This window comes from Pan paniscus, chromosome 19, assembly GCF_029289425.2.
Source record: "Pan paniscus chromosome 19, NHGRI_mPanPan1-v2.0_pri, whole genome shotgun sequence".
In the NCBI taxonomy this organism is placed as follows: Eukaryota; Metazoa; Chordata; class Mammalia; order Primates; family Hominidae; genus Pan; species Pan paniscus.
This window is the reverse complement of record NC_073268.2, coordinates 60356635-60382997: the sequence shown is the minus strand read 5'-3', so window position 1 is coordinate 60382997 and position 26363 is coordinate 60356635.

Genomic DNA, 26363 nt, shown 5'->3' with positions numbered 1-26363 from the left:
TAGCTAGTTGAAGTCAGAACTAGGCTTACAACTCACTTCCCTTTTTCTTTCATCAATTTTGGGTCTCCTAAAGTAGTGATTTGCAAACTCATTGGCATGCAATGAGTTTAAAGAAAGAGAAAAAAAATATTCCTGGAGCCCATCTCCTGAGATTCGGACTTAGTAAATGAGAGTTGGTGCTCAAGATTTTAAATTTTGAGCAAAGAACTCTGATGCTGGTAATTGAAGAATTCACTCTCTGTCAAACACTGTCATAGAGGACATTTACAGAACATAGAATGGTGATTGGCCTTCAAGGAATATCTGGCCAACTGGACTGGTAAAAGCATAGTAAAGAAAGTGACTTCCACCTGACTCTATTTTTGTCCAGAAATGGCTGGGCACGACGGCTCACGCCTGCAATCCCAGCACTTTGAGAGGCTGAGGTGGGTGGATCACGAGGTCAGGAGTTTGAGACCAGCCTGGCCAAGATGGTGAACCCCGTCTCTTCTAAAAATACAAAAATTAGCCAGGTGTGGTGGCAGGTGCCTGTAATCCCAGCTACTCGGGAGTCTGAGGCAGAAGAATCGCTTGAACCTGGGAGACGAAGGTTGCAGTGAGCTGAGATCGCACCACTGCACTCTAGCCTGGTTGACAGAGCAAGACTCTGTCTCAAAAAAAAAGTTTGTCCAGAAAATAAAAAGGCCTTCTCTTGAACTTTTGGGCTTCCAACTACAAATAAAAATCACGTTGGCTTATTTAAACATGTATGCCATTAGTTATCAGCAAAATTGGGGAATGGCTTAATACAATTCAATTTTGACACTTTAAATACATGTGTTCACTATTAAACATAAGAAAAACTAACCTCTACCCTCACCCTTCATTTAAGTAAAGGCGAAATATATAATCATAGAGAAATTTGAGGAAATACTGAAAAAATATTAAATAAGAGCTACTATTACAATCACTGTGGAGAACATTGTGGAGATTCCTTAAAGAACTAAAAATAGATCTACCATTTGATCCAGCAATCCCACTACTGGGTATCTACCCAGAGAAAAAGAAGTCATTATAGGAAAAAGATACTTGCACTTGCATGCTTATAGCAGCACAATTCGCAGTTGAAAAAATATGGAACCAGCCTGAATGGCCTTCAATCAATGATTGGATAAAGAAAATGTGATATATCTATATATATAGTGATATATCTATATATATAGTGATATATCTATATATATAGTGATATATCTATATATAGTGATATATCTATATGTATAGTGATATATCTATATTTATAGTGATATATCTATATGTATAGTGATATATCTATATATAGTGATATATCTATATGTAGTGATATATCTATATATAGTGATATATCTATATATAGTGATATATCTATATATAGTGATATATATAGTGATATATCTATTGTGATATATATAATGTGATATATATATATATATATATATACACATATATATATTCCATGGTGCGTGTGTGTATATATATATCTGGATAACTGGACTGGTAGAAGCATAGTAAAGAAAGTGACCTTCACCTGACTCTATTAAGTTTGTCCAGAAATGGCTGGGCACGGTCATGGAATGCTACCCAGCCATAACAAGGAATGAAATAATGACATTCAAAGCAACATAGAAACCAGTTGACAATAGGGCCTATGGTAAAATAATGCAGATGTAATGAGGCCAGCAATGGGGAGCTGCTGCAAGAAGGAAAGGAGGGAGCCCATTGTGAAAGACCATCAGAAGGTGCAGAGGGTGAGACAGGTAGACAGAGAGGAGAGGGAAAAAGAGCGAGAACACAGCAACGTGGATGGAATTGGAGACCATTATTCTAAATGAAGTAACTCTGGAATGGAAAACCAAGCACCGTATGTTCTCACTTATAAGTGGGAGCTAAGCTATGAGGACACAAAAGTATAAAAATGATACAATGGACTTTGGGGACTCAGAAGAAAGGGTGAGAGGGAGGTAAGGGAAAAAGACTACACATTGGGTACAGTGTACACTGCTTGGGTAAATGATCAGTAAAGAACTTATTCAAGTAACCAAACACCACCTGTTCCCCAAAACCTATTGAAATTGTGTATATATATATATAAATTATCTACTATTTATTAAACTTGGTCTGTGAACATGCATGTTGGCACCTTACATGGATTATTCCATTTAATTCTTACAACTACTCTAAGCTGAAGGAAGTGAGGCTTAGAGAGGTTAAGTCACACCCAAAACACACAGCAGGTAAACAATAGCGCCAGGATTTAAACACGCAGGTCAAATTCTGAAGCCTGTGGCCTTAAACACCAGACTCCCTCTTATGGAAATCCTATCATTTCTAGCCCTGTTGATCACAGGAAAACCTTCTTAGTATTTCTTGTACTTCCTCCTAGCCCTTTTTAAGAAATATGAATATAATTCTGAAAAGTCTGGGCTTTGGAGACAAAGTAAGCTTGATTCAATTTCTGACTTTGACATTAACCTTGATTTAACCTTTGACAGTAACTTTGATTTAATATTTGTGAGCCTTAGTTCTACCAGCTGTAAAATAGTGAGAATAATATTTACCTTGTGACTGAAAGCAATTTAATGAGATAATGGTCATGAATGACTTAGCACTGTGCTTAGCTGATTATAAGGACTCAATAAATGCTATTGTAATTAGGTATATAATTCAAATTTTATATATTTAAAAATTGAAGTTATACAGAAAGTACAGGTTTATATACTATGTGTTCTGCTACATTTATGATCTAGTTAAGCCAAGTGTCCAAATGCCGGCACTGTATACACTCTTGTCTAAGAAAATATATCCCACCCACCATCCCTGGTATTGGATAGCGGTGATTTATCATAGGTAAATCTTTCTCTTCCACTCCTCATTCTCAGATCTCATTCTCCTCCCACCCTTTCTACTGAGTCTCCAAAGTCCATTGTATCATTCTTATACTTTTGTGTCCTCATAGCTTAGTTCCCACTTATGAGTGAGAACATACAGTGCTTGGTTTTCCATTCCAGAGTTACTTCATTTAGAATTGGAACGCACCTGAAACAAGGGTAGACAATTCAGCCACAGGCTGGTGACCAACATCCTGGTACAAATAGTTGTACTGAGCTTTTAGAAAGACCACTGAGAAATGCTATGAAATGAAACCAGTTGACAATAGGGCCTACGGTAAAAGAACGCAGATGTAATGAGGCCAGCCATGGAGAGCTGCTGCAAGAAGGAAAGGAGGTAGCCCACTGTGAAAGACCATCAGAAGGTGCAGAGGGCGAGACAGGTAGACAGAGGGGAGAGGGAAAGAGAGAGAGAACAAACACAGGATTCCAAAGCTGCTTCTGCCTCCAGCTCTGATTTCATTCATTTCCAGAAAGTTAGCCCACGGGGATTTTACTTGGAATTTTCAACATAATTCTTAAGTTAATTTGGAACTAAAGTACACATAAAAATAATTTTTAAAAAATGAATATTGAAGAGGGTCTTTCCCTGTCAGTTAAAAAATATGTCATAATTAAAATAGCAAGATACAGTGTGGTGCAGACAGGCTGAGGAGTGGAACTGCAAATGAAGTCCAGAAACATATTATCAGTATAAAAATATTCCATAATGAAGACAACAATTTTAATTCATTGGGGGAACAATGGATTTGCCAGTAAATGATAATGAAGTCATTGGCTCACCAATTTGAAAAATAGCAAGCTGGATTTCTTCCTCATACTCTTTACCAGCATAAATTTCATAAGAATTAATGATTTACGTTCAGAGAAAAAATAAAAGTTTTATAAGAAAAGGCAGGTGATTACATAATTTTGGGATGGGTGAAGAGTTTTCTAAGGACAATATCAATGGCATCAAACATAAAGGAAAATATAGTGGATTTGACTCATGGAAATTAAAACCATTCGAGTATAGAAAAGGATTAACTACTAAGAGGCTAATTATAAATTTGAAAAATGTTTTGTACAACTAACAAAGGGTAAGTCCTTTTCATATAGAAAAGACCCTTATAGGCCAGGCATGATGGCTCGCGTGGTGGCCTGTAATCCCAACACTTTGGGAGGCCGAGGCAGGTGGATCTTGAGGTCAAGAGATCAATACCATCCTGGCCAACATGGTGAAACCCGGTCTCTACTAAAAATATAAAAATTAGCTGGGCATGGTGGCACACACCTGTAATCCCAGCTACTCAGGAGGCTGAGGCAGGATAATTGCTTGAATCCAGGAGGTGGAGGTTGTAGTTAGCCAAGATCGTGCCACTGCACTCCAGCCTGGCGACAGGGTGACAGGGTGAGACTCCATCTCAAAAAAAAAAAAAAAAAAAAAGGAAGACCCTTATAAATAATTAAGAAAATAATAAACCCCTATTAGAAAATTGGGAAGTGGAGACCATATATGGAATCAGTTCCATTTTCTGTTATATATATTTTTTGTAATAACATATTTACTTATAGGTATATATGTTTATATTTGCTTTTTGTAAAAATATATATTTCTATAAAAAGAATAAATTTTATAGTTAAATAAAAATAACTAAAGAGATTTACCCCAAATTATAAAAAGTATAACAGGATGATAGGTGATTTTTATTTGCTTACTTTTTATCTTTCTGTAATTTCCAAGTTTTTAGTGATAAATAGATTTTACTTCTGGAATGAGAAAAAAGTTTTCAAAAATAGAAGAAATACAAACAATTTGTGAATCACAGTCTAAGTTTGCTGTCTCTATCTTGTTTTCTCTTGATGCTTTGATTTGAGGTGACCACAGATGCTTTCGGGACCCTCGCTGAAGGTCCTCAGTGTAGCATTCCCTGGAGCCCCTAGATGTCCTGGGCTTGGCCAAGAGCTTGGAATGTATTACACAGAGGAAGCCATTGTCAGAGCTGGGCTTGCTGGCTCAGCCTGTCTCCTAAAGGCGGGTTCCTGGGACCAAACCAGAGCACAATGAAGAAAGAAGGGAAAATAGCCATTGGCTTCTACCACAATAGAGAGAGCATGGCTCTAAGAACTTTCCAAGGCGTTTCCAACTTGACATTTCCTTCCTTGACCTTTTAGCTTCTTACTTTCCTTCACATACAGTGGCCCAGAGTTAAATTTAGCATTATCTTTAGAAAAAGGCAATTTCCCCAAGAACTCAAAACTACAAACTTCTGAACTCAAGAAGACAGATTCAGGAATAGCGTTGCATTTGGCTTATTTAACACAGAGTTACATATCCTTGGAATAGCTCCTGCCTAACTCAAGAGAGTCAGCAGGTGTCTTCCCAGGATTGAGTGAGACTTGGATATTTTGTGGTCTGTTTCCTGTACAAACGTATGATGTGCTGGAGTGATAACGCAGACATTATTACAGCATTCTGCAATGTCTCCTCATTGCTATCCCTTGATCTGCATCCAAACAAACATAAGGAAAGAGATGTTGCTCTTGACATTAACACTGATGGCAATCTTGGTACTTGGGGTGATGCAGGTGCTGATGGAAGTCAGCAAGGAGGGTCAGATCTTTACGGCTTTGAACCTGTCTACTGCTCCAGCATTATCTCTCAACAAGCCCCAGTCACTTCTTGCCCCCTGTGTTTTGATTTTGCAGAATTTCTTGGGTTGTCTCAGTGGCCCATGTTCTTTGAAAGCCTCTGGTCTTCCTCTTGGAACACTGGCCCCACCTCACCCTCTCCACCAGCAAGGCATGCCTGACCTCTTAGGCTTGCTCAGAGGCTCTTGCGAGCATCCATTGATTTCCTGGAGCCAAGACTTTATATGTTAATTTTCTGTTTACTCTTCTGGCTCCTCTACTCCCTGTGTGCTAAGTAACTGCCAAGTGGTACCACAGCAGACTGCCTAGTGCCTGGATTCTAGCATCCAAACACCCGTGTTCAAATCCCTGTCCTGGACTTGCATTGTTGTCTGTGTGCATTAAGTGGTTGACTCAACATTTTACCTTCTCTTCTTTTACTTGTAAAATGTGGATGAAGATAATGAAACCTATCTTACGAATTTGGAGTAGGGAAAGCACATGAACAACTTAGTCTAGTGTGTGGTTCCCTAGGAAATAGTCAATAAGCTTTAGCCAGTGCAATTAGCCAGTATCATTCTTGTCAGTTTATAGCACAGCCTCTACCACATACAAGGTGCTACTTATATTCCTGTTTGGTTGCTCTTCTCTTCACTGTCTGGCCACACTGATCTGTATGTTCCTAAAACAATTAAACTGTTTTCTGCCTCAGGACCTTTGCACTCACTGTTCCCTATGTCTGGAGCACATTTCCCTGACTCTTTCCAGGTGTGGCTGACTTCTCCTCTTCCTATTTCAGCTAAATTGCCACCTCCTCCAAGAGCATTTTGGGCTAACACTATTTAAAGTAGATAACCCCCCTACCCTCTGTTTTATCTGCTATAACAACACTAGATTTATTTCTCCAATAGTTACTTCATTGATTTACTTCTAGAATGCCTGCTTCTTGCACTAACCTGTGTAACCTTCTGAGGGCAGAGGCTTATCAACCTCGTCTCTCAATATCTCCAGTGTCTATCTAGTGTCTAGCACACTACGTAGGTATTTGTTGGATGAATAAATGAATGAATTAATACAAGGACTGAAGGAATGCATGACTTGCAGAAAATTCAGCTATGCAATAGTTGGCAAACACCAAAAGGCCTAGCAGAAAATCCAAGCTCTCCTGCAGAGTCAGCTGCAAATATAGGTCTGTCTTCATTTTCCCTTAACAAGACTGACAAGACGACACAAAGTCCTTTGAGCTCTTTGGAAGGGAATAGCAATGCATAAACTCAAAAGATAATCTTGTTTCTTTTTATGAATTCAAAATAATTTTTGAAAAGGAACAGGCCCTCTCAAAGCATTATGCCCACACAATCTTTGCTTTAAGTAGCAAAAAACTCCCAAATAGTTTTATGATCTCTAACGTAATGCAGATGTAGAGGGTAAGAATTTGATGGTCAATTAATTTAGAAAGTATCCAGGGCCTAGCAGAGGTTCAACTTATTGACTTTGAAATTTGATTCATGATTCCAATGTTGCCCCCCACTTTTTTCCCCATCTCTAGATATAAAAAGAAAGCAAAGCTTGTAATATTGCTTATGGAATGTTCTAGAGGGGTTGTTAAGCTGTTCTTCATAAAAACTCTTGGACCAAGTTTTCCTGGCCTTTCCAACTGGGACCGTTCCTGAGCATTGAAGTGAAGTAATATTAAACTGGCAGGCTGCTGAGAGCCAATTATTGTGGGGAGTTGAAAGGAAACAGCTGGCATCTTTGTGCTTCATTAATCTTCGAAAGAAAGAAAGCTCTGGCCACTGGACCAAATGCCCACATGTCAGAGCTTGATTTCCCGTTCTTCTGGGTTTCAGTCTGAATGCAAAGCAAATGTTTCAGGGAGCTCCAAGCAGCTAGGAGGTATGTTCCTTTCCCACGTGACCAGGACTTAAATTCATGAATTAATACCCAAGTCTGAGAAAGCTGATAGTTATCCAGGCTAGAGGCAATATGGTGCCGGGAACTGTAGGCACAGCTAGTAATTAATTAATCAATGAAATGGCTATTAAGCTTCCTTGATACTATTGGACAAAAGAAAATCCTCCTCTTGTTCTCCAAAATTCTTCACGCATGCCTCCATGTATACCATGCTACTACATGGTAATTTGCACATTTATTGCATTTGAATATAAAGTTTTCCTCAAGACAGAACAAACTATGAAACTGTATATTTTAGTAACGGCTTTATTGAGGTATAATTCACATATCATACAATTCATCCATTAAAGTGTACAACTTAATGGTTTTTGGTATATCCACAGTTGTGCAACCATCAACACAATTAATTTTACAACATTTTCATCACCCAAAAAAGAAATTCTACACCTTTTAGCTATTGTCTCACCATAACCCATATCAGCTCTCCAGAAGCTCCTGGCAATCACTGATATACTTTCTGTTCCTATAGATTTGCTAAGTCTGGATATTTCATAGAAATAGAATCATACAGTATGTGGTCTTCTGTGACTGGCTGTAATAGCATTTTTTGTGACTTATTTATCTTGGTGACAGGCACAAAAAAGATGCTAATAAAAAATGTTATTTGAATATATAATTAGCTTCTACTATCAATTAATCACTGTGCAATAGGAACTGTACAGAAGGAATATATGACATAAATCTTGACCACAAGTTATGTTTAATCCAGATGATGAGGAAAGATTGATCCAAAATACTAAAATTAACTAAATTATATGCCCTAAAATGCTCAAATAAGTGGCACATAGGCAGGAAAAATAAGATGGTATATTGAAAGGTGCTTTTCTAGAGCAAATTTTGGGGCAAAATTTTTTAAGTAATATAGATGTAGTTTAAGCTTGGTGAAAAAAGATAAACCAGCCAGGCATGGTGGCTCACGCCTGTAACCCCAGCACTTTGGGAGGCCGAGGTAGGTGGATCACCTGAGGTCAGGAGTTCGAGACCAGCCTGGCCAACATGGTGAAACCCCGTCTCTACTAAAAGCACAAAAATTAGCCGGGCGTGATGGTGGGTGCCTGTAATCTCAGCTACTCAGGAGTCTGAGGCAGGAGAATTGCTTGAACCCAGGGGGCGGAGGTTGCAGTGAGCAGAAATCGCACCATTGCACTCCAGCCTGGGCGACAGAGCGAGACTCCATCTCAAAAAAATATAAAACAAAAACAAAACAAAACAAAACAAAAAGGACAAACCTTTGGATTCCAGGTCAAATTCTTATCAAAATATTACTCTTGGCTCCTTCATCCACATCTATATTTAAACGTACATTTATATCATCTATTTCTACTTCTATTTCTATACCCTCATTTTCATCTATAATTTTCTATCAAATATTCATTGTGTTTTTGGAAAAGCATCACAAAGTTTATTTTCTTTTAGTCATTGCCATGATTTCTTCTCCTGAAACATAAATAAGGAAACCCGCAGTTTGATTGATGACTACTAGACAACCTCAAATAAAATAACCCTTCAATGGCTCCCATTCTCTATTTCTCCTTCTGATCCTTGATTGGGTGTTATCTAAATCTAGTCTTCAATTTGCTGACTTACCATGCAGTGCTCTACCTTTCTCAGAAGCAGGAGCCCCATCCTGACAAGCCTTTCCCACATGGATATTCCACTCTGCTTCAGACTCCCTGTCTTTCAAGTAGAGATGATTTTCATTTTTTTCTCGTACCATCTTCTTTAGTCTGTTTCAATGAAACCATGTGTGCTTGAAACCTGAGAATCATACTTGGCCCTTCCTAGTTCTTCCCACTCTATATCCAATTAATCATCAAAGACTATTAATGCCTGCTGTAGATTATATTTGACCAGTTATTTATTTTTACTTGTGTCTAGCTCCCTAGTTATAAAATGCAGATAACTATTGCCAACCTCACAAAGGAAACTGTGAAGAATAAAAGGCACAGACAGTCAGCTCTTCACTTTAGAGTAGAGAGTTCACATTCCTAAATAAGAGTCCTGATTCTGGAGTCTGCCTGAGGGTGGCTCTCTGGCTTTGGAGCAGTCACTTCTCTGTGTCTGATATAAAATAGGAGCATTTTATATCAGTAATTGCATGGGGTGGTGGTGACCATCAAGAAGGTGATCTATGGAAAGTGTGTGGAAGAATTCCTGGAAGTATGCAGAAAACACAACCTCTCAGTAGATACGCACATTTTGCGTGCCTCACTTTGTCAAAGATGGAACCCTCATGGACTGTCCTAAGCACAGGTCTGAGGTGTTTGACCTCCACCTGCATTCACAAGGTCATGACTTTACACAAATGTATGGGTGTGGCTCCTTTTATACTCTGGCCGGTAAGAGAGAGGTAGAGTTTAGGGCCTATGAATTTGCGTGAGATTACTGGAGCTGTACGTTAATAAAGAGACACATATTTAGAACCATTTAACCCCACTCCTTGCTTTAGATTTTTGTTTAAAGGAAAACATTTGGAATTTGCTGTGAGATAGTGAACCCTGGCTGATGTTGAACAAGCTTCTACTAGCCACTTTAAATGGACAAATCCATGTTACATGAAGTCAATTTTGAGCATAAAGGCTAATCTCCAGCTTCCTCAGGAACACTGAGACTTACCCAAACACTAAACCAACTCATTGCATTATAGTTATGTCTCACACTGACTCTCTCACTCTTTCTCTGTCATTCTTTTCATTCTTCAGCCTAAAAGATAAGTATCCATGTTAATTATCCAACCTATTTACTATTGTACTTCTGAGTGATTTTTGGCCCTTTCCAAAAAACGTGTGTCACAGCCTTGGGGCCATGCCCACGAATAATCCAGAGAGGATATGAGCAGAGGAAGCATAGTTTTTACAAGTGCAAAGCTTCCCAAGTGTCCTGTGTTCAACATTTCTGAACTCATTTATGTTTATATTATCGGAGATGTTTGATATAAGAAATCAGAGTCATTACCTACACACATTGGGAGGAAAAAACCCCCAAAATTTCATTATCTTTGAATAAAATCAACCTATCTTTATCCTACACAGCCATCTCCAAAACGCTTTTTTTTTTGGCTGATGATTATATATGCATGTTCACAAGGAAAATCTAAAAAAGCCCATTCAGCAGGAATGCCTATGTGGCTTGAGAAGGAAGAAGAATTCTTTAAAAAGCTCCCTAAAACAGCCAGTTCTCTACTGGACTCCCGAATCCTTTCTCCACTGTGAGTAACAGTTACAAATGCATCAGGAAGCCTAATGGTTTTACCGTCTTCTCCTAGCACAAACATCCAACAATATCACAGGGAGAGCTGTAGAGGCACACTGCAATCTGCAGTCCTTCCACTCTCCTGTAGCAAAGAGCCACCATTCTCCGAAGCAGCAGCACCTTCTCTGTCCCAAGATTTGGGCAGCAAACAGCCCTTAAGGCTATGGATATGAGACTTGCCCACTCTTAGTTCCAAATGGCAAGGAGATGGCAATCATTAAAAAGAGATCATTACTAATAGCATATTTTTAAAACTCAGCCTGGTTTCCTATTTTAGCCCTCATGAAAGAGTAATGTAAACCAGTCCTACTGCATTGGAACAACTTTTAAATAATGCCAGACACTCGCCAATAACAGCCCAAGAAAAAGGAAAAGCGTTGATTTAAGAAAACTATCCCCTTACACATGTTTTTTCTTCTTTTAGTATTTTGATGGGCATTTAGTAATTGTTATGTACCACAAGCCAGTGAGCAAGACAGCCATAGTATCTGCTGTCAAAGAGCTTACAGTCTAGCGGGGTGAACAGAAGAAAAAACTATTAAGAGAGGGTAAGTGAGGGCTGTAAGAGCATGTGGAGAGGCATTTAATCCAGCTGTGGGAAGGTCAAGGATGGCTTGCTAGAGGAAGTGTAACCTAAATAGATACACCAAGGATGTAGGGAGAGTGCTAGAGAAGAAAGAATATTCCAGACACAGAGAAAGCTTGTACAAAAATCTGAATGTGAGACAGAGCAAACGCATTGGAAAAACTGGATTGCAGAAAGATGAAAGAGGGAGCTGTCTTCTTCAGATAATATTAAAGCATCTTGAGCAATCTGGGGTCAGCGTGTGTCTAGGTTGGCAGGGGCTAAATAGAGGAGTGAACTTACCGGATTTGCCTTTTAGACAAAGCACTATGTGGAATGGATGAGAGGTTGTAGGACTGCAAGCGGGGGTGCCAATGGCTGGCTGGTATCAAAATCTAGACAAGGGGATGGTAATCTGAACTAAGGTAGCACTCGTGGTGATGAGTAGACAAAGACAGAGTTCAAGGTGTCCAATAACACAGATGCTAACAACCTTCCAGTTGCAAGAAGATCCTTCTATGGATGTAGCCTCCCTGCTATTGATGGGGCTGCTGAGATCTATTAATAGGAGATATATTTGACTAGAGATGCATTCCTGTGGATGGTGAAGCCAAATATCAGTTGATTGGGTTTGCTTTGTCACTTCCAAATGGGAGCACGTCCAAGTTAGGATGACTGGGATTTGGGAGATACTACAGGCGTTGAGCTTTTATCTTTCAGCCAATATGACAATTTTTTGACTACTGTAGCTTTAAAACAAGTCTTAAAGTTAGGTAGAATTAGGTCTTCAAGTCTGTTTTTCAAAGTTGTTTTGATTACTCTAGAGTCTTTGTGTTTCCTATGGATTTTAGGATGAGTTTGTCAATGAAAAAAATACTGCTAGGAGCTAAAATATAATTGCATCATAGCAATTATGCCAAGATTAAGAAAATTTGCCTTTCACATACCATTCTGAGGAAGTTATTTGAGGATTCACACCAGCAAAAACAGAGAAAGATCAGACAGGAAATTGTGGAATGCAGGAAACAGCCCTAGATTCCCCTGGCATCCACAAAGCCTGGAAAGCATCTGGTCTAGATTGTAGCAAGAGGTCAGAGGGGTGGATGGATGTCCCCAAAAGACAGTGAATTCCTTGCCTTAGTAGATGACATAATGAAAAGATTGGAATATTTTGAAGATATAATGGGGGCATATTATGTTTTTGGAAATAAGAAAAAAATGAAAGTGTTTAGAAACTCTTTCCTGCAAAGCAAGGGGAAGCTATACAGGAAATCTGTGGTTAGAGCATTAAACAATCATTTAAAATGAAATTTTTAGAAAAACATTTGTTAGAGTATAAGTAAAAGAAATCTATTTCACCTTGATTCAGAAAATATTCTACTTTGTATAGTGCAGAGATTATCATATTGAAGCAGTAAAGGAAATGTAATGCCTGTACAAGACTGGGCTAAGCAGTAAGAATAACTAACAGAATAGGAGTCTTTGCTATGTGCCATGGGTTAATTATAGACTCCTCACAACAACCCCAAGAGATTGATATTATTTACCCTTTTTAGAAGTAAAGGACTGATGTAAAAAGAAGTTAACTGAGTTGTCCAAGATCATAAAGCTAGTAAGTGACAGAGCAAATTTCTTAAACATTGTTATGTGCTGTTTTTGTAAATACAGATATATTTATATATGAAATCTTTTCTGTACAGATAAATAATATTTCTGGTTTATGAAGTTTACAATCAACTTATAGATATGTCATTCTAGAACACAATGCTAATTCTATCAATCTTCGCAATGTACATCTAGATACTGATATTGTTAGTGGAAGTTGATAACTGGGATAAGGAAAGGTGGAAGATAGGGTAAGAAGAGTCATATTCCCATTGTATATGGGGAATGTGTCTAAATTTAATAATGTCTAAATCTGACAAACCAGACATAGAAGTATAAGCATATTTTAAATTATAAATACAATCAATGAGAAAGCATTAATAATTATGTAACACCAAAAGTAGAAAGCAAGGAATAGGGAAAGATGGGGATTGTGTAAGTAACTAAGTCTTCAGTTCATAATGGCAAAGTAATGATAGTGTCTAAAATGGATGTCAAGCTATTTTTGTGTAAGTATATTCTATATCTCAGTGGTTCTTAACTCCTACAATGCATCAGAATTACCTAGTGGGCATTAAAAATAATACCACTGCTTGAGTCCCACCTCCAGGGATCTGGATCAATGAATATCAGGAAAAGGCAAGTATGGGAACTTCCAAAAACTTCCAGGTAACTTTTAATGTGAAGCCATAAAGGAGAACCTCTGATTTAAAAACAGGTAGATCCAGCCGGGCGCGGTGGCTCACACCTGTAATCCCAGCACTTTGGGAGGCCAAGGCGGGCAGATCACGAGGTCAGGAGATCGAGACCATCCTGGCTAACATGGTGAAACACCGTCTCTACTAAAAATACAAAAATTTAGCCGGATGTGGTGGCGGGTGCCTGTAGTCCCAGCTACTCGGGAGGCTGAGACAGGAGAATGGTGTGAACCCTGGAGGCAGAGCTTGCAGTGAGCCGAGATCGCGCCACTGCACTACAGCTTGGGTGGCAGAGCAAGACTCTATCTCAAAAAAAAAAAAGGAAGATCCACCAGAAATATCAAAAACAAAAACCATTAAAACTGGTCACATCTAAAGAGTAGGATGTGGCCTGGAAAAAATTGGACTGGAAGGCTATGTTTTTTTTAGCATAAAACCATTTGTATAATTTGATTTTTATTATATGCATTACTATACTTTATAAATATAAAAGAAATACATATACATAATTTTGTAAAACAATATTTAGATATAGATAGTAGATCACAAAAGAACTATACAAATAATATCATCCCAATCTTGTGGGAAATATACTTCCCACAAACACACATCAAAATGTTACCAGTGGTCATCTCGAAGTTGCACTGTTTAGGTTTATATTTTTGTTTGTTTTTTGTTTTCTGAATTTCTCATGAAAGTGTTTGTTCTCAGCCTGTGGTAGAACCCTATTTCTCTTATAGTTTTAAATGAGAAACACAATATTTTGTACATATCTCAGAGAATATGCCATAGGGCATATATTTCTCAGCTTGAGAAATAATTTCTAATGATACTAAAGTCATATTCTATGAATACATCTTCCAACTGTGAATTATCAGTGCAAAACAGTTTTCATAGTGATGGCACAATAGAATATTAAAATGGAACTCCCAAGATTAGGTTCCCAAAGCTGAGCAAAATACAATAAATCTCAAGTATCTTCACTCCTAAACTAAGGTGCAACAGCCACCAAAAGATTGCAAATTAGGTTCTGCCAACATTAGCCCATAACCCACCTTGAAGGTATGAAAGAGCTAATGTGGAAGAAAGACGTAGAGAAAACTGCTTTGGAGAGAATTGTAGAAGAATTGTACAAGTTATCTATCTTCCTTCTTCCCCAAGATGGAGAGGAGAAGGTGTCTTCCTTATACCTTAAAGCAAATAAAAGCACTTGAAGATTTTGGATCTATGTTCTCTGATGTTGGAGGCACAATCTAGTGTGTGATGCATTCCTGAGAAAATGAGACTGACAGAAAAGAAGAAAGGTGAACAGTTGAAAGTGGGTTTCATATCCCTTGGTGGCCGAAGGAAAAAAATATAGGTTTTCCTTGGGATTAGATATGGATTCAATAGAATGAAGCCACCCTAGAATTGTTTTTCGAAAGGTTCCCATCCAAGAGGATGTCTGCAGCAGAGAAGGGATTTCAATAAAGAGTTAGATTCCACAAAGCCCAGGCATAACTCTATCTGATTTAAAACCACAGTTGGAAAACACCAGAGGAAGCCCTATGAGAGACCCACAAATAATGCCATATCAGAAGAATCAGTCATGAAATCTGCCACAGTAAGAGAGTTCCAAGATACATTCATTATAACTTTGCCATCAAAGTGAGTTTTTTCCCTGCCCTTTCTCCTTCCCCTCTTTTCCTAGGTCCAAAGCTAAAAGACAAAAGCTGCTGCTAAGGAATTGGGAGTTGTAGAGCCTGGGACACAGTAAAGAAGCTGACTCCCCTGACCCTCTGTTCTGGGCTTCCTGATCTGAAGCAAGCTGTCTCAATTTATTTTGTACTGCTGTAAGAGAGTACCACAGACTAGGTACTTTATAGAGAACAGAAACTTATTTCTCATAGTTCTGGAGGCTGGGAAGTCCAAGATCAAGGCACTAGCTTCTGGTGAGGGCTGATCTCTGTTTCCAACATCGTGCTTTGAATGCTGAGTCCTCCAAAGGGAAGAGTGCTGTGTCCTCACAGGCAGAAAATAGCAGGGCAAAAAAGGGACAAACTCCCTTCCTCCACCAAGCCCTTTCATAGAGGCATTAAACCATTCAAGAAGGCAGAGCCCTCATGACCTAAACACCTCCCAAAAGGCTCCACTTCCCCACTCTGTTGCATTGGGGACTAAGTTTTTACCACATAAATTTGGAGGACACATTTAGACCTTAGCACAAGACAAGCTGAAGGAGGAGAAAAGGTTTAAACTTGAACGGAATTTGGAATATTTAAATTACTCTGAACTGGAGTTAAAAGTTGATTAAGACAGGACTGAGATTTTTATTTTATGACGGCAACAGAAAAGGCTATGGAACCCATGTGAGATTAGAGCTAGGAGCAGATAAAGAACATTTTTACAGAACAAATTTAATGGCAAGTGGTAAAAAAGAATAAGGTTGATTTCAGCCTACATCCCATTGAGTTCCCCTCATTCAATTAGCAAAATAATTTTTTTGAATTGTTGTTAATTTAATGTTTTTAAAAAAGATTAATTTGAGGATAGTTTTTGTATGTAGACCAGTCCATTCAGAAATATTTCTGGTTTCTAAAATTAATATTAGTTACAGTTACAAAGTTGGAACCCTAGTTTTTCCTTATGCTTTTAAATTCTGCTTGTAAATTATATTATTCTCTTTATTCTCTTAACAATTTTTAACATTCACTTTTAAGGATCTTTTGATAGTACTTTTCCCAATTATAAACTTAATAATGTAATTCTTTTGACTATTTTAGACTACATATTTAAATTCAGTATATCTGATTTTCTTCTTAAGTGCTTTAATTGTCTAACTTAACAAACAAACCTTTCCTTTTAAATCTAACAAACAAACTTATAGTGAATTTTGAGTGCTCATAAATGTTCCAATAAAGTTTGTCAACCTAGAAATATTTCAAATTAAAATCACAAGTTTAAATTAAATATTCAATTACCCAATTAAATTTGCAGTAATTGGGTGGCCACTTTAGTAAGCCAAGTGTTCTTAAACATAACAAGTTCATAAGCACCAACTATTAAGACTATCATGTTCTTTTTCTTCTACATTTCTTTCCTTTTTTTCTTTTTTTATTTTGAGACAGAGTTTTGCTCTGTCACCCAGGCTGGAGTGCAGTGGCACGAGAGCTCACTGCAACCTCCACCTCCTAGGTTCAAGCAATTCTCCTGCCTCAGCCTCCCAAGTAGCTGGGATTACAGGCACCCGCCACCACACCTGACTAAATATTTGCATTTTTAGTAGAGATGGGGTTTCACCACGTTGGCTAGGCTAATTTCAAACTCCTGACCTCAAGTGATCCACCTGCCTCGGCCTCCCAAAAGTGCTAGGCCTGAGCCACCGTGCCCGACCTCTTCTACATTTCAATGCTGAATTCTTTTTTTTTTTTTTTTTTTTGAGATGGAGTCTCACTCTGTCGCCCAGGCTGGAGTGCAGTGGTGCGATCTCTGCTCACTGCAAGCTCCGCCTCCTGGGTTCACGCCATTCTCCTGCCTCAGCCTCCCCAGTAGCTGGGACTACAGGCGCCCACCACCACGCCCGGCTAATTTTTTGTATTTTTAGTAGAGATGGGGTTTCATCATGTTCGCCAGGCTGGTCTTGATCTCCTGACCTCGTGATCCGCCCGCCTCGGCCTTCTAACTCTTCTCAGAGTTATGAGATACTTACCACTAAGGAGGATACTTACCCTTCTGAGTAACTGATGTGAATTTAATCACAACTTCTAATGGGCGTAAGACATATAGAGCATTGCATGCATTCAGGACAATTCTTTCTGCCAATTAAGGATACTATTATATTATCCCATGTATGATGTGGGGTTGCTTTCTCAGCACACTTGGGGTTGCAAAAAGAAAAATTTCAGACAGGATGCTAACAGAATTCTTGTCAGCAACTTTGATGTGATGTATTAAACCCTATTGATAATTGTTATGTCAATGGCTCTGTAACTCAAAGGAGGTTTTCACATGCTCCAAGACCTCTAAATTCATGTCTCATACATTACCTAATTCCTTTTTCTACTCATAGACATCTGTAACTTGAACTTAGGTTGATTACCTCATTAGATTTCTGTTTCCTTGGATCTTAAATTATGCAGGTATATTTTCTGCCTACTTCTAAACATGTTTGAACTTGATGGAAGGCTGCATTGTCTCATCATCCTAGACCACCCAACTATTATACATATTAAAATAATAACAAATTGCATTTTCAGTATCTCACATAGCTACCAGGTCCTTCTATTAACAATTTGTACAATAAGAACTCAAATAAAAACATAAACAGGAATGTAGACATTAGTCTAAGAGACCCTGCTGTGATTAGTTTCACTTCTTTTCATAGGAATTAAGCTGCACAGATGTTGTTTATTTTCTGCTTTATAGGTGAATACATTTGTATGTAAAAGTTAGATAACATATCCCAAAACGTGTAGATCATAAGTAGCAGAATTAAGACCTAAACCCAGTTCTGATTACAAGTGTACTATATATTCTATTGTACCTCTCCTTAAAAGTTCAACAAAGGAGAGAGAAAGAATAAACACTTGAGAGAAAGTTTTCCAATATCTTTTGAACTGCATTTTAAAAATAGAAAAACAGCTTCATAAAAGGGTCTGCGTTATCCTTGTTTAGTCTCTCTGGCCAACTTTGATTCTTCAGGAACATGCCACGGTGTTGAAAACGTCTCTGTTACAAGCGTCGTTGATGATCTATTTGGAATGGATTTATGAAGAGTTGGTGACTCCATAGGCAGGAGCACTGGCATTTTTCTTTGCTATATTTCTTTTCTTTTCTTTTCTTTTTTTGTGAGATGGAGTCTCACTCTGTCGCCCAGGCTGGAGTGCAGTGGTGTGATCTTGGCTCACTGCAAGCTCCACCTTCTGGGTTCACGCCATTCTCCTGCCTCGGCCTCCCGAGTAGCTGGGACTACAGGCACCCGCCACCACGCCCGGCTAATTTTTTGTATTTTTAGTAGAGATGGAGTTTCACCGTGTTAGCCAGGATGGTCTTGATCTCCTGATCTCATGATCCTCCCGCTCGGCCTCCCAAAGTGCCGGGATTAAAGGCATGAGCCACCGCACCCAGCCTTTCTTTGCTATATTTCAAACTCAAGAGCCCAAGAATTTGAGATTCCAGTGAGCTCAGATTGTGCCACTACACCTCAAGCTGGGTGAAAGAGTAAGGCCCTGTCAGACTCTGTAGAAACTTCTCAGAGCACATTCACAGAGGCTTTTGGTAGAAATCCATCCCATGCCACAAGTTGGTGTTGACTGCCGCTGTCCCCAAAGGTATGGAATAAAAACCTGAAAAGCAAAGTGTCATTTTATGGATGTGATTTTTAAGTTTTTCTTACCCTTCTTTTTTAAAGCAGTGGAACTATTTCTTCACATTAAATCTTGTTTAGAAAGCCAATATTGGGAGGCCGAGGCAGGAGGATGGCTTGAGGTCAGAAGTTGGAGACCAGCCTGGGATATAGAGTGAGACCTTATCTCTACAAAATTAAAAAGTCTAGCTGAGTCAGGCATGGTGACGCACATGTGTTGTTCCAGCTACTTGGGAGGCTGAGGAGGGAGGATCTCTTGAGCCCAAGAGTTTGAGATTCCAGTGAACTCAGATTGTGCCACTGCACCCCAAGCTAAGTGACAGAGTGAGGCCCTGTCAGAAAGGGAAGGAAGGAAGGAAGGAAGGAAGGAAGGAAGGAAGGAAGGAAAGGAGGGAGAGAGGGAGGGAGGGAGGGAGGAAAGGAGGGAGAGAGGGAGGGAGCAAGGGAGGAAGGAAGGAAAGGACGGAGGGAGGGAGGGGAGGGAGGGAAGAAAAGAGAGACAGAAAGAAAGCCAATTTTTAAAAAGCTAAAAACAAAGTGACTCTAGTTTAAATACAAGTTAGAGATCTGATTCCTTTCCCCTCTGTCTTCCACTCTTATGCATTTCCTCAACACCCACAATTGTCCGTGAAGTAGGGTTTAAATTACACTTTCAGAGAAAGAGCATGATGTTCTAAGCACACCGCTTCTCCAGAAAACACCTAAGGTGATCACTTCTTAGAAGCCTTCTGTCTGCCCTAAGGAGAGGAAGCTTGAGCGTGGTATCTATAGAGGTAAATGTCATTCTGACTCCTTCTCCTTCATCTAATACTAGAAACAAAAGCATCATTGTTCCAGCCATACAGAAGGCTTATGTGATGTTTGCCAGATGCAGCACATCTCTACCACTTTGTGTAAGACAAATATGTATTTGTCAAAGAATAATTGCTAAGTGTGATTGGTAGAGTCAAGTCCCTGTGGGAGAAATTTTCCCTCCCTTCTGTTTCACTTCTAATCCCAGATGTGATTTTTGCAAGTTAAGGGGGTTTATCAGAATAAAGCTTTCCCTTGAAAGGGGGTTAGTCTAGTTACTCCCTAATTCTGCTTTTCTCACCAAATCTTAACTGGCTATTAGGCAGCAGGCAGAGAAATAATGAAAAAGGAAGAAAATGTGTCCAGGCCAACCTTACCAGTTAACCATGGCCTTGGAGAGACCCAGACTCCACAATGCTTGAATGCTCAATGCACATGTAATTTATAGTACAGTTATTGATTGCTTCTGCTACCTCAGAATTATGGAAACATTCTTGGAAGTCATCAAGCAAAAAGGTAGAGACTATTATTATAGCGCTTACACTATCCAATAGTTTGTGGTTTTCCTTTCACATAAACTTGGGAGTTGAAACCCAAGGCTAAGTGGGAATTACAGCCATAAAAAACATGGGCATCTATTTTATTCCCTCAAACCACATTGAAGAACTTTGACTATATTATCCACCCTAAAGTCCACCCCCCAAAAAATTTCAACCCCAAATCCCCTTAAAGATTAACAAGCTGACAAACCTTGCTAATGTCAGAGAGAGGAAAACAGCTCCCTGCTAACTGCCGGAAATGGACTCCAGACTTCCTCTTTCTTCAGCTGAGGACACTATGTAACTGTTCAGAAATGTGAAGGTTTCTTAAAGCATGATGACTATTACAGGACTGAGACAGAGGCTCCTCCTGGAGCCAGGTAGCCACATTCAGCCAATGAATCAGACCCCAGTCTGGCCTGATGTTCAACAAGGAGATGATTTATAATGGGATACAGGGACAGCCGGCAGATACACCTCAGAAGTTGGATAATCCAGACCAGCTGAGCTTAGATTGTGACATTTCTCTCTCTGTCCACGTCATTTTCTTTCTGCATTATGTGAGGAGAGCAGGTCTTTGAGAGGGCAGCTTACAGACATGCAGCACATAAAGATTCAGGCTTATCAAGAACTGGTTCAACTATACGTCCTTCTGAAACCAATGTCAGCCTGGAGGAAATATCCCAGCAGAAATTAGACTCCATGGAATTCTGGAAATTGTAAAAATGTCACAATATATAGAAAGACCATTTTTTCCTTTCTGTATTTTTGGGGGGTGGATGGCTGAGTTTATAGAAAATCAATCTTTATTTCAAAAGGTTATTAGTTTTATAATGTATAACATACTCTGAGCCTAATCATTATATTATTTTGGGTCTGTAGATATGTAATATTATATTTTAATTACCTACCTTGGATAAACACTATATTTACTAACATAGCAATACACTAGGTGTACAATATTATTACTTCAATAAACGTGTTTAAATAATATACAAATGTAATTCTGAAATACATGAAGCCTATGGACTGAAATATAATATAAAGGACAATGTTCACAAAATAGTAAAACATACATATCATATTTTCAAAAATATCTCTAGACCTTTCTCTATAGAAAAAAAAATGAAATTTTATTGTGATCTTATTTCCAGTACCTTAACTGAATCTAAACCCATGAAGCTGAGTAAACATGAGCCAATCAGTTTTAGCCAGGAATCTCCACTGTAGTTTCTTCTTCCCTATTCTTTTCTACCCTCCTCTTTCCCCTTCCTAAAAAGAAAGAAAAGTAACTTTTTCCTCCTATACTCACACATTTCTGACATCAAATGTGTGGGATTACTTCCCCCCCACACACACCCATCAATTATCCAGTTCTCAACATTTGCTGACTGGGTGTCCTCTAATTTGATTCAATTCTGACACTTTTTACCTGAGGTTAGCATCAGATTCCACAGGTTAAGGGCTCAGGCAGTCCCACAACACTACGCCCACTGCCTTCAGACGCCAGTCACAAGTCCAGGTTGCCACCTGTGGTTCTGAACCACTAGTTATAAATCAGAGGTTCCCCTGAGCCCCTGTTCAGATTTGGTGATTTGCTAGAGCGGTTCACGGAGCTCAGGAAAACAGTTTACTACTAGGTTGCAGATTTATAATAAAAGGATACAACTCAGGAACAGCAGGCGGAAAAGATGGTGGAGGCAACGGAGCTTCCACACCCTCTCCAGGGGTGCCACTCTCCCAGCTCCTCCACGTGGCCACCAACTGGGAAGCTCTCCAAAGCCCTTCAGTTACCGGTTTCTTGTGGAGGCATTATGACATAGGCAGGACCAATTGTTAACTCAGTTTCCAGCCTGTCTCCCCTTCTTGGATGATGAAGAATGCGTCTGAAAATTCCAAGTTTCTAATCAAAGTTTGGTCTTTCTGGTGACCTGACCCCATCTTGAGGCTACTGAGCAACCCAGCAAGCATCACCTCATTAGAACAAAAGATACTGCTGTCACTCAAGGAACTGCAAGGGATTTAGGAGTTATGTGTCAGAAACCGTGATCAAAGACCAAGTATTAGAACAAAAGATGCTCCTACCATCACTTAGGAAATTACAAGTCTCTGGGGAGCTCTGTGCCAGGAACTAGGGACAAAAGCCAATATATATTTCTCATTATATCACAATGTCACACTCTTGTTTACTGCCAGCTCTCTAGCAGAACACATACTGCCCTAAATTAGCTTATAATTTCCATCCCATTGCTACTCTATACTTTTGGAAAATGCTTTCTAAATAGCTTCGTCTTGGTTTTTTCTTTTTTGATAAGTTGTCAAGACTAAATTAATATCTAAATTAATTTTTTTTTTGAGATGGAGTTTCACTCTTGTTGCCCAGGCTGAAGTGCAATGGCACGATCTCAGCTCACTGCAAACTCCGCCTCCCAGGTTGAAGCGATTCTCCTGCCTCAGCCTCCCAAGTAGCTGGGATTAAAGGCCCCTGCCACTAGGCCCAGCTAATTTTTTTGTATTTTTAGTAGAGACGGGATTTCACTATGTTGGCCAGTTGGTCTCCATCTCCTGATCTCGTGATCCTCCCGTCTTGGCCTCCCAAAGTGATGGGATTACATGAGCCACTGCGCCCGGCCTCTAAATTAAATTTTTATAATTAACATTATGTTTTAAAGTTCACAGTGAGAATTGAAAAGCTTATTATACAAAGAAAACTATCTAGTAAGTTATTTTCAAAGGAAATAAGAACCAGGGAGGGTTGAGACTGCTGTCCTTCAAGATTAATTGCTAAAAGATATTGGAGAAATCCATACAGACTTTCGAGAGGAAAATTTGGGAACCCTCAAATTCCTGGACAAAATGTCATACATGTGTGAAGATAATGGAAAGAATTTCCAGATATGCAAATTTCATAAAGAATACAATCCACATACTTATCCTGAAAAATGTCTTCCAAAGATGAACTCGAATGTCATAAGAAACTGTAACATTTTTTTGAAAACTCAGGCTCAGTAAAGAGGAAGTAGAATAAAAAGTTTAGAATAGAAATTTGATATTGTTTAAATACATAATTTGGTTTCACAAACTTACAGTTACAAAGAACCATGAAAATACCATAGTTCATTCAGAAAGAAAAGATAATGCTTTCAAATGAGAATTATAGTAATCAGCAACTTCTGAAATCTCATACATAAAATGGGAAGTGAAAAAAAAAATGAAATTTTCTAGTTTTCTTTCCTGAACTGCAGAGACTATTTTCTACTTGAGATTGACCATTAAAGAGCTAAAGGATTCATTAAAAAATTAAACTGTAATTAAATTAAAAATAGTTTATATCTTAAAATTCCATAGAGAAAATAAATATACATAATCTATATAACAAAAGATAGTAAAAGAAAAACAATGTACAGGCATATATTAAAAAAATAAAGCAAGATGGCATGTGGAGAGCAAATGTAAATTAGAAACTGGTTAAACATAAAACGACAAAGACCATCAACTTGTATTACAAAACAGAAGGCAACTATATTCTGCATCCAAGAGCACACTGAAAACAGAGGAATCTAGAAAACTTCACAAAGGGTGTGAAAACATGTCAATGAACTCAAGTTAAAAGAAACCAAGAATCAGCTGGGCACAGTGGCTCACACCTGTAATCCCAGCACTTTGGGAGGCCTAGGTGGGTGGATCGCCTGAGGTCAGGAGTTCGAGACCAGCCTGGCCAATATGGTGAAACCCTGTCTCTACTAAAAATACAAAAATGAGCCGGGCATGGTGGTGGGCACCTGTAATCCCAGCTACTCGGGAGGCTGAGGCAGGAGAATCACTTGAACCCGGGAGGCAGAGGTTGCAGTGGGCCAAGATCATGCCACTGCACTCCAGCCTGGGTGACAGAGCAAGACTCCCTTTCAAAAAAAAAAAAATTTTATACTTCATGTTTTATTAAGATCAAAAGGCAATGGGACATCCTTAAAGTGCTTTTAGAAAGAATTCTATGTGCATAAACCATGTAAGTCAAAAAGAATAGTGAAATAAAGATATTTCAGATAAATAAAAAACAGGAAATTTGTTACAAAAGACCTGAACTACAATATATAATAAAATATACTCTTTGGACTGAAGGGAAATGGTACCAGATGCTAAACTGCATATACAGGAAGGCAAAAAAAGCACCATAAATAGTAAGTATGTAGGGAAATGAAAGGTGACTGACTATGGTATGTAGAAGTAAAGTATTTGGCACTGGCACAAAAGAAGCAAGAAATGGAATTACACTCTGGTAAGGTTCTCCTTACATAGTATGTGAAATGGTATATTAATTATAAGTAAACTGTGATAGGTTAAGAAAGCATATTGTAATCCCCCAAAGCCCAGTAAAGATAAAATAATAAAGACAGAAATCAGTAAAATGAAAAATAATGTAGAAAATCAACAGGTTAATACTTGGTTTTTTGAAAGGATTAAATAAAATTGACATAGTCCCTAGGAAGACTAATCAAGAAAAAGAAGACACAACACAAATAACCAATTTCAGAAATGATAGAGCTGATACACATCCTATAGACATTAAAAAAGAGACGAGAGGGATATTATGAACAACTTTTCACTAACAAATATGATAACATACATAAAAAGACAAATTCCTTTAAAAATGCAATGTATCAAAACTGACTCAGGAAGTAACAGAAAATTAGAATAGCTTAACTCTATTCAAGGTATTTAATTCATAATCAAATAGTTTTCCCCCCAAAAAACTCCAATTGTATGAAACATTTAAGGAAAAAATAATACCAATCTTATATGAGCTCTCTAAAAAATATTGGAGGAAGAAATGCTTTCCAGTTTGATGAGTCCAGCGTGATGCATATCCCAAAACTAAGTAGACATTATATTGACCCATACGACTTAATAAACGTAAAAACGATCAGCAAATAAAATCCAGCAATATAAAAAAAGGATCATAATATCAAGTGGGTTTGCTCTAGGAATGCATGGCCAGTTTAACATCTGAACCTGTTTGGAATTTTGTGTCTCTTTTGTTAAATTTTGTTAATTTCTTGTTTTATTGTATTGTAACCACATAAGGTAGCCTGTATATACTTTTCCTTGTAGAAATCACTGACGATTTTTTGTATTGTAGATTATAACCAATTTTCAAAATCATCCCTGGGGTTTTGTAAAGAATATCTATTCCCTGTTGGTTAAAAAGCTTGACGTATCTAGTAAATCAACCTTATTTCTTTTATTATCCAATTAAGCATGTTATGTCTACTTGACCAAATGTGGTGTGTTAAAACCATCAACATTCATATTTCTGTTAATGCCATCGTCTACACTTAACAAGAGTTTTTACTTTATAACTTGTGAGGACATTTAATTTGACAGATAAAGTTACATGCCAATTATATCTTTATTTCAATGGATAATTATTGTCAAACTGAAACAATTTATTTCCTTTTTAATACATTTTCTCTGCATTTCATGTTTTATGTTGTGTAATGGCAATATTGTCACTTTGTTATCCTTTTTACTCAAAATTATGTAATACGCTATAATCTTTTTTTTTTCCCCCCCAGAGTCTCCCTCTGTCTCCAGGCTGGAGTGCAGTGGTGCCATCTCGGCTCACTGCAACCTCCGCTTCCTGGATTCAAGGTATTCTCCTGCCTCAGCCTCCTGAGTAGCTGGGACTACAGGCGCGTGCCACCACGCCCAGCTAATTTTTGAATTTGTATTTATTTATTTATTTATTTTGAGATGGAGTTTCACTCTCCTTGCCCAAGCTGGAGTGCAATGGCGAGATCTCTGCTCACGGCAACCTCTACCTCCTTGGTTCAAGTGATTCTCCTGTCTCAGCCTCCTGAGTAGCTGGGAGTACAGGCATGCACCACCATGCCCGGCTAATTTTTTTTTTTTTTTTTTTTGTATTTTTAGTAGAGACAGGGTTTCTCCATGTTGGTCAGGCAGGTCTTGAACTCCCAACCTCAGGTGATCCGCCCACCTTGGCCTCCCAAAGTGCTGGGATGACAGGTGTGAGCCACCGTGCCTGGCCTATCACCCATTTATATACATATAGTGATACTTTGG